Source organism: Cervus elaphus, chromosome 17 (genome assembly GCF_910594005.1).
Source record: "Cervus elaphus chromosome 17, mCerEla1.1, whole genome shotgun sequence".
NCBI classification, from domain to species: domain Eukaryota; kingdom Metazoa; phylum Chordata; class Mammalia; order Artiodactyla; family Cervidae; genus Cervus; species Cervus elaphus.
The window spans coordinates 59,567,305-59,576,342 of record NC_057831.1 but is presented as its reverse complement, the minus strand read 5'-3'; the positions used below and the strand labels follow the sequence as shown (position 1 = coordinate 59,576,342).

The 9,038-nt window shown below is 41.2% G+C and overlaps 1 long non-coding RNA gene across 1 annotated transcript in view; it reads right to left on the bottom strand.

Moving 5' to 3' along the window:
* Window positions 1-3,048: 3,048 nt before the first annotated feature.
* LOC122673191 overlaps window positions 3,049-9,038 on the bottom strand; it is a 31,469-nt gene continuing 25,479 nt past the window's right edge. Inside the window, exon 3 of the long non-coding RNA XR_006334635.1 lies at window positions 3,049-3,150. This is a non-coding gene — a long non-coding RNA (uncharacterized LOC122673191). The remainder of the gene's footprint in view (window positions 3,151-9,038) is intronic.

Sequence of the window (9,038 nt, the reverse complement as noted above, 5' to 3'; positions counted from 1 at the left end):
ACCCTTGCTCCTTGGAAGGAAAGTTATTACCAACCTAGATAGCATATTAAAAAGCAGAGACATTACTTTGTCAACAAAGGTCTGTCTAGTCAAGGCTATGGTTTTTCCAGTAGTCATGTATGGATGTGAGAGTTGGGCTATAAAGAAAGTTGACCACTGAAGAATCGATGCTTATGAACTGTGGTGTTGGAGAAGACTCTTGAGAGTCCTTTGGACTGCAAGGAGATCCAACCAGTCCATTCTAAAGGAGATCAGTCCTGGGTGTTCATTGGAAGAACTCATGTTGAAGCTGAAACTCCAATACGTTGGCCACCTGATTCAAAGAGCTGACTCACTTGAAAAGACCCTGATGCTGGGAGGGATTGGGGGCAGGAGGAGAAGGGGACGACAGAGGATGAGATGGTTGGATGGCATCACCAACTCAGTTGACATGGGTTTGGGTGGACTCCGGGAGTTGGTGATGGACAGGGAGGCTTGGTGTGCTGCGGTTCCCAGGGTTGCAAAGAGTTGGACATGATTGAGTGGCTAAACTGAACTGAACTGAACTGAAAGGCTCAATAAATACTTAGAATTTAATTTTTAAAAAACACACAGTTACCAGTTGACCAATTTTCTTCAGTAAATAATCAACCAACCAATTACACAAGCCAGGAAATAACCGATATATCCCTTTAGAAATGCAGTCCACCTTACTGTAAAGAATGTGGGCTGAATAGACTATACTACTTAATTCACTCTCAGAAAGTTATCAGTGAGGGAGGCTCAAAATGTGTCTCAATTTAAAAGAGGGCAGAATGCACCTAGGATTCATATATGGATCAAGGGAATTCTTAAGTAACTTCCTTTTATTTTAGATGCTTTGCCCTTTGAGATATCAATTCCTTGAACAAAGAGTAAAAGTAATTTCCCTAATGGGAAGTAACGGAAAAAAGTCTTTAGAAAAGTTTAAATTATATTTAAGACATGAAGGATGTTTTACTTGAGGAAGTTGAAGCTTATAACAGAAAATCGCTGTCTACTCAGTAAGTTGCTGTGTAACCTTGACCAAGCCTACCAGCCTTCTCTGTTTTCAGTCTTCTGATTTGCAGAATAAAAACAAGCACTAGGTTTTTTTTCAAAACTGAAATTCTATAACTGTACAATGTCATCTAATGATAGAAAACATTGGCTTGAATTACTTTAAACATATGGAATATAAGTTATTAAAAAGGAAAGGTGGTCTTATTTAAAGTAACAAAATATAGTATGATTTAGGATAAATTTCATTTTGTTGAGCGGTGATCTTTTCATAGGGCTTGATTAAGGATTAAAAAGGATTTGAAGTTAGAGTATTCTTTGTTTAGAATTGTCTCTGCATTTTGCTAACCATTGTGGCCGGACTGAGCCTGTTGCCTCGTCTTCCTGGGCACGTAGCTAGACTCTAGTTTCTTCCTTCATAGTAAGCTGTGGTCATGTGTTCTGGCTGATGGTGCGTTAGCAGAAGTGATACATGCCGCTTTCAGACATGGCCCAGTAACACCTCTGACCCAGGATCGTCCCAATCTTTCCTTAGGCTATAGTGTTAGAAGCAACCCATATTATAGAAGATGGCAGGGCCACAAGGTGAAAGGCTTCTGGCCTGATTTATCACTCAGAGGAGAGCTGCTGATAATCAGGAACACCTGTTTTGGTCTTTCCATGAACAGGAAATAAATATCTGTAGTGAAAAGTGGAAGTGTAATTCACTCAGTTGTATCCAGCTCTTCGTGATCCCATGGGCTGTAGCCCACCAGGCTCCTCTGTCTATGGAGTTCTTCAGGCAAGAATACCAAAGTGGGTAGCCATCCCTTTCTCCAGGGGGATCTTTCTGACGCAGGGAAGAGGGCCCCAGTCTCCTGAATTGCAAGCATGGTTTGAGTTTACAACTATTAATGCATATTTAACTAAAGAAACCCTCCCAAAATGTGTCTTCAGAAGAGAAACTGCAGATTGAAGAGAATGCTAATTCTCAGTTTGTGAAAATTCATTGAGCCGTACACTTAAGATACCTACATTTTTCTGAACATGTTTTAAACCTTTTCTAAAAAGAAAAAAGACTTTAACTTTCTGACTTTTGCAAGCAAAGCAAATAAGAAAATCAGATGTTCTTATTTATTAAATACAATTTATCATGTTGCTTTTCTCCTACTAATATATTCTTTATAAAAAACAGTTTTGCCAACAAGATAAAGTGTGGCCCTCCCAATGTTCTCTGGGAACTGGGCCACTCACTGCACTATTGACCTTTGGAAGGCACCAGGGCATGGTCGAGACTGCGGATTCAGTTAGGCTGAGTTCAAACCCAAGTTTTACCACTCAGTGCCTCATTTTCCTAATCTATAATGTGGAGCTAATAACATGTACCTGCTTAGGCCATTAAACATAGGATAGAGTGGCTCAAAGCATGAAGTTGGGATCAGGCTGCTCTGCCATCCCTGTCTTGGGTGAGATACTTAAATCCTCTGTGGTCTGTTTCTTCATCTGAAAAGTGGGGATAATGGTACGTATTTTGGAGAATTAATATTTAAGACATGCAGAGTGCTTAGAACAGTGCCTGCCACCAAGGTGTATGTAAATGTTTGTTTTATTGCTATTGTTGCGAGGATTCACTAGAATCTGGACAAAGATTCACCCATATTGTAGACACTCATTAAATGGCAGTAGTGTAGTATTCAAAGGTGTTTGGGAATACTTGTTTGTACACAAAAACAACAGAATCTTAGTTTGACACTTTCTGTATACACAATACCCTATTGTCCAGAAATTTCATTCTAACCCATTTCGGTTAGGTCCATACCACACTTGTGTATTATAATGATATATATTAAGAGTACATAAATATGTATACTCATATGTATGAATATTAAGCAGATGCCATTTGTAAGTGAACATATTGTACTTATTTTGAGAGTGCGTGCTTTAAAATTTTTTGCTGATAAGGAACACAATCAGAAAGGAAAGTTTGTCCTAGCTGAAAGATGATTTCATCAATTTTCTCAGGCAAAGGGATAAGCACATCTTAGAGTGCTTAATTCTCCAAGCCAGGCGTCAACAGTGCGTGAACCGAGAACGTCCAGATGCTCGAGCTGGGTTTAGAAAAGGCAGAGGAACCAGAGATCAAATTGCCAACATCTGAAAAAGCAAGAGAGTTCCAGAAAAACATCTACTTCTGCTTTATCGACTACGCCAAAGCCTTTGACTGTGTGGATCACAACAAACAGTGGAAAATTCTTCAAGGATGAATACCAGATCACCTGACCTGCTTTCTGAGAAATCTGTATGCAGGTCAGGAAGCAACAGTTTGCCCCAGACATGGAACAATGGACTGGCTCCAAATTGGGAAAGGAGTACATCAAGGCTGTCTATTGTCACCCCGCTTATTGAACTTATGTGCAGAGTACATCATGAGAAATGCTAGGCTCCATGAAGCACAAGCTGGAATCAAGATCGCTGGAAGAAATATCAATAACCTCAGATAGGCCGATGACACCACCCTTATGGCAGAAAGTGAAGAGGAACTGAAAAGCCTCTTGATGAAAGTGAAAGAGGAGAGTGAAAAAGCTTGCTTGAAACTCAACATTCAAAAAACAAAGACCATGGCATCTGGTCCCATCACTTCATGGCAAATAGATGGGGAAACAATGGAAACAGTGTCAGACTTTATTTTTGGGGGCTCCAAAATCACTGCAGATGGTGACTGCAGCCATGAAATTAAAAGATGCTTGCTTTTTGGAAGAAAAGCTATGACAAACCTAGACAGCATATTAAAAGCAGAGACATCACTTTGCCAACAAAGGTCTGTCTAGTCAAAGCTATGGTTTTTTCTGTAGTCATGTATGGATGTGAGAGTTGGATCATAAGGAGTGCTGAGCATCGAAGAATTGATGCTTTTGAACTATGGTGTTGGAGAAGGCTCTTGAGAGTCCCTTGGACTGCAAGGAGATCCAATCAGTCCATCCTAAAGGAAATCAGTCCTGAATATTCATTGGTAGGACTGATGCTAAAGCTGAAGCTCCAATGTTTTGGCCACCTGATTCACAGAGTTGATTCACTGGAGAAGACTGTGATGCTAGGAAAGATTGAAGGCAGGAGAAGAAGGGGACAACAGAGAATGAGATGGTTGGATGGCATCACCAACTCAACGGACATGGGTTTGAGCAAGCTCTGGGTGTTGGTGATGGACAGGGATGTCTGGCTTGCTGCAGCCCATGTGGTCGCAAAGAGTTGGACATGACTAAGAGACTGAAAAATAACAATATATATTATCACTATAATACACAAGAGCAAACATTTTAGCATAATGGAATAAAGGAAATTACCTATAGTTTAAAATGTATTGCTAACTGTGATGACTTAATGCAATCATTAGCCAATATCTCAAGGCTTAATATATACTTGGGGTAAGTTTCATTGTTAATGAGTGTGCATGTTAACCTATTTTAAACAAGATAATTTCTTGACAATTTCAAAATTGTTTATCTGACTTATGTCAGATCTGATTAGATCATCTTAAAAAAAACTCATTATAGCTGATGATATCTTTCTAGAAGTATAAATTCTGCTGTTTTCATGTTGTTTGTTTTGTTAGAATGACCTTCAGTTCACAGTTTCTCCTTTTAAGCTACTTTTCTATTTGGGCTTCCCTGGTGGCTCAGTTGGTAAAGAATCCACCTGCAATGCAGGAGACCCAGGTTCAATCTCTTGGTGGGGATACCCTGGAGAAGGAAATGGCAACCTACTCCAGGATTCTTGCCTGGAAAATCCCAAGGACAGAGGAGCCTGGTGGGCTATAGTCCATGGGGGTGGCAAAGAGTCATACTCAACTTAGTAGGTAAACCACCATTATAGCTGATGAGTCTTTCCAGAAGTATAAATTTTTCTGTTTTCAAGTTGTTTGTGCTTGCTTTATTAGAATGATCTTCAGTTCACAGTTTCTCCTTTTAAACTACATTTCTGCTTTCCTAGTTTAATTAAAACCAGAAAATTTAACTCTCAATCCATAAACTGGGCACACTCTAAATTGTAAGATGTTTCACTATGCCACTGGCAAAAGTTTACATTAAGAACCCTAAGGGTGCTCCTTCCCTTCTCTGGGAGAGACTGCTGGACACATGAATCTCTGTCAGAGGGACTGGATGAAGGCAGCGATGTCCTTACCTATTTTACATATTATTTAAGTTACATTTCTGGCTTTTAAAGATGAAATCGTAAATGCAAGCAGAAGTTGTAATGTTTTTTCCTACATATACAAAGGGTCTTCCGAGGCCCTCTTCTCACTTCTCACTTCCGTCTGCCCGTGGTTTGTGTGTGTGTGTTAGTAGCTCAGTCATGTCTGACTCTTTATAGCCTGCCAGGCTCCTCTGTCCATGGAATTCTCCAGGCAAGAATACTGGAGTGGGTAGCCATTCCCTTCTCCAGGGGATCTTCCCAATTTAGGAATTGAATCCGGGTTTTCTGCACTGCAGGCAGATTCTTTACTCTCTGCCACCAGTGTGTAGGCTGCCCTAATTCATTCTCTTCTAGTTGAAAATTTTTATTACATGCCAGAGAATACTACCCTTCCATCTCAGGCAGATCTGAAGATTTCTTTCTTAATGGGAAAAATAAATTTACCTTCTGTAATATAGTAAGTACTTGTAATTGAAACCTCAGTTATAGAGCAAGAGAAAACTGAACAGCAGGTGTAAAGCCTGCCCTTGGGAGAAGGGTGGATGGCGTAGGGGCACAGAACTTGGCCATGGGCATCAGTCACGCCTTGATCTGAGCCCTGGTTCTACTGCTTACTATTAATAACTGTGCGAACTTGATGTAAGTTAATCAATCTGGACTTCAGTTTCCCCATCTGAAAAGAAGTGATAATAGCTGCAGCATTAGGTAGGAAATATATTAGGTTGCTGTAAAGAAAAACACAGGAGGGGTAACTCAAAATACACTGGCTTACAAAGATGTCTGACTCAACGGACATGAATCTGAGCAAACCCCAGGGGGTTATGAAGAGCAGGGGTGCTCCGCGTGCTGCAGCCCAGGGGGTTGCAGAGTCAGACGGGACTTAGTGACTGAACAGCAACAACACAAAAATACAATTTTACTTTTACGTGCAAAAGTTCATGCACACTGGGCTCCCATCTCATGATCAAATGCACCTTTCAGTTACTGCTATTGTGTCTGATTGCAGAAGAAGGAAAAAGGACTAGGTAAGGTAAGATTCATTACTTTTCTTTTCAGATCCTGACTGGGACGTCTTTTAAATCCCACTGGCCAGGCCTTAGGCACGTGCCTGGAGCTAACTGCAAAGGATCATGGAAACCATAGTATTTCCTGGTGGCCAGATGCCTAGCTCCAGGTTTCTATTACTATAGGCAAACAGGAATAGGATAGAGATTACATGACATCTTTAGCACAGAACTGGGTCCATGACTAAACTACAGAACTAAAGATCACTATTATCGTTATTCAATCTCTAAGTCTTTTGCTTTCTCTTAAGCAAAATGATTATTGATTGGCTGCTTCATTCAGTAAACAGGTATTGAGTACTGATCTTGTGGAAAGAGTGTCCTGCCTATCTCACCAGGTAGTACGTATCAAAACAATAGTGACAGAAGTGGATGGGTTTTGGAAATTTTATCAACTATCGTCTATATATGTATCTTTCACTTGCAAGGGATCATTCTTACTTTCATGTTGACATCTTCTGAGGGCCTGTATCACAGCTAGAAAAAAGGATAGAAAGAAAATTTCTACTATTTTTACTGAGAATATGAAAAATAAAAATACTCGGAAAAATAGGCTGATGGGGGAATCTCCTTGAAAGATTGGAGGTGAGAAGCAATAGAGCAGAGTGGAAAAGGCCTGGACTGTGGATTGACATGACCTCATGTATTAGACAACTTAGGCTGTCTAATAACTGCCCAAATCAGTGTTTTACAACAGTATTTTCTCCCAAATCTAAGGCTTGGCAATAGCTTTGCTTGCTTTTGCCAGACTCTTCTTAGATTTGCTCCCTCTGTCTTTTCGTTCTGGTTCTTCTATGTAGGGCATGTTTTTGTGGCAGGTGGCAGGAGCATAAGAAGTCAAGCTAAATCATGAAAGCGCTTTTAGAGCCTCTGTTTTTTTCTACCCAGCTTTATGGCGATATAATTGATACCTAACATTGTGTAAGTTAAGGTGTGCAAATGTGATGGTTTGCTCCACTTACATACTACCTAACGATTCCCACCTTAACATCAGCTACTAGCTCCATCCTGTCATATAGTTACCATTTCTTTTTTTTTTTTTAAATATTAGGTATTTATTTATTGATTGACAATACCGGGTCTTCCCGGTCTCCCCTGCACAGGGGCTCCTTTCTGGTGGTGGTGCCTGGGCATCTCACCATGGTGGGAGCATGTCTCGGAGCACGGGCCCTGGGGCTCTCAGGCTTCAGGAGCTGTGTTGGGGGCTCAGGAGTTTGACTCACAGACTCCAGAGTGTGGGCTCAGCAGTCGTGGTACACGGCTTTGGTTTCCCTGCGGCATGTGGGCCCAGGGATCCAACCCGTGTTCTCTGCATTGGCAGGCAGATTCTTATCCACTTGACCACTAGGGAATTCCAACCATTTCTTTTTGTGATGAGAACATTTAAGATATATTCTCCTAGCAACACTAAGTGTATGTATATTATGGTGTTATTAGCTATAATCACCATGCTGTACATTAGATGCCCAAATTTGCTAGTCTTATAACCGGAATTTGTACCCTTTGACAACGTTTCATTTCTCCCACCTGCAGCCCCTGCTAACCACCACTCTACTATGTTCCACTCTTCTATGTTTCTCTGAGTTTGACTTTTTAGATCCCAAATATGTGCTGCTGCTGCTAAGTCACTTCAGTCGTGTCTGACTCTATGTGACCCCATAGATGGCAGCCCACCAGGCTCCCCCGTCCCTGGGATTCTCCAGGCAAGAACACTGGAGTGGGTTGCCATTTCCTTCTCCAATGCATGAAAGTGGAAAGTGAAAGTGAAGTCACTCAGTCGTGTCCGACTCTTAGCAACCCCATGGACTGCAACCTACCAGGCTCCTCCATCCATGGGATTTTTCAGGCAAGTGTACTGGAGTGGGGTGCCATTGCCTTCTCCCAAATATATGATATCATATAATATTTGTCTTTGTCTAATTTGCTTAATTTAGCATAATGCCTTCAAGGTTCATCCAGGTTGTCAGAGATGGCAGGAGTTCATTCTTTCTCATGGCTGGATAGTATTCCATTGTATATGTATAGTTACTGTATCTTCTTTATCTGTTCATCCATTGGTAGACACAGGTTGTTTCCATATCTTAACTTAAATTGTGAGTAATGCTGCAATGAACATGAGGGTTCAGATATCTCTACGAGGTTGAAGCCTCTGTTTGGATATGGCATCTCCATTCACATTTCTTTGACCGAAGCACATCATATGGCCAAGACCAAAGTCATTAGAATGGAGAAGCATTTTCCATCTTACAAGTGAGCACTGCAAGGCAGAAAAGGAATAAATAACTGTGAACAAATAATATAGTCTAAAACCCTTGGGTTTGAATTCCCAATTAGCTGTGTGACCAGATGCAAGGCTGTTAACTTTCCTGAGCTGCATTTAGTTAATATAAATAGCAATTAAAAAAAAAAACCCTAGGTGGTCAGTTGCTCAGACATGTCAAACTCTTTGCAACCCCGTGGACTGTAGCCCTTCAGGCTCCTCTGTCCACAGGATTTTCCAGGCAAGAATACTGGAGTGGTTTGCCCATTGCCTCCTCCAGGGGATCTTCCCTACCCAGGAATCGAATTTGCATCTCTTGCATCTCCTGCATTGGCAGGCAGATTCTTTACCACTAGTGCCACTTCAGAAGCCCAAGAGCCCATAAGATTGTACTTATTAGATGATAAAATCCCTTTAAAGCAGAATTTCCTAGTGGCATGCCACAAATGGATTAAGAGTGTGGCATAATAGAGTATTTTCAGTCCACAGACCAGTGGGGTAAGACGCTCACCCAGTGGCCTCCTCCC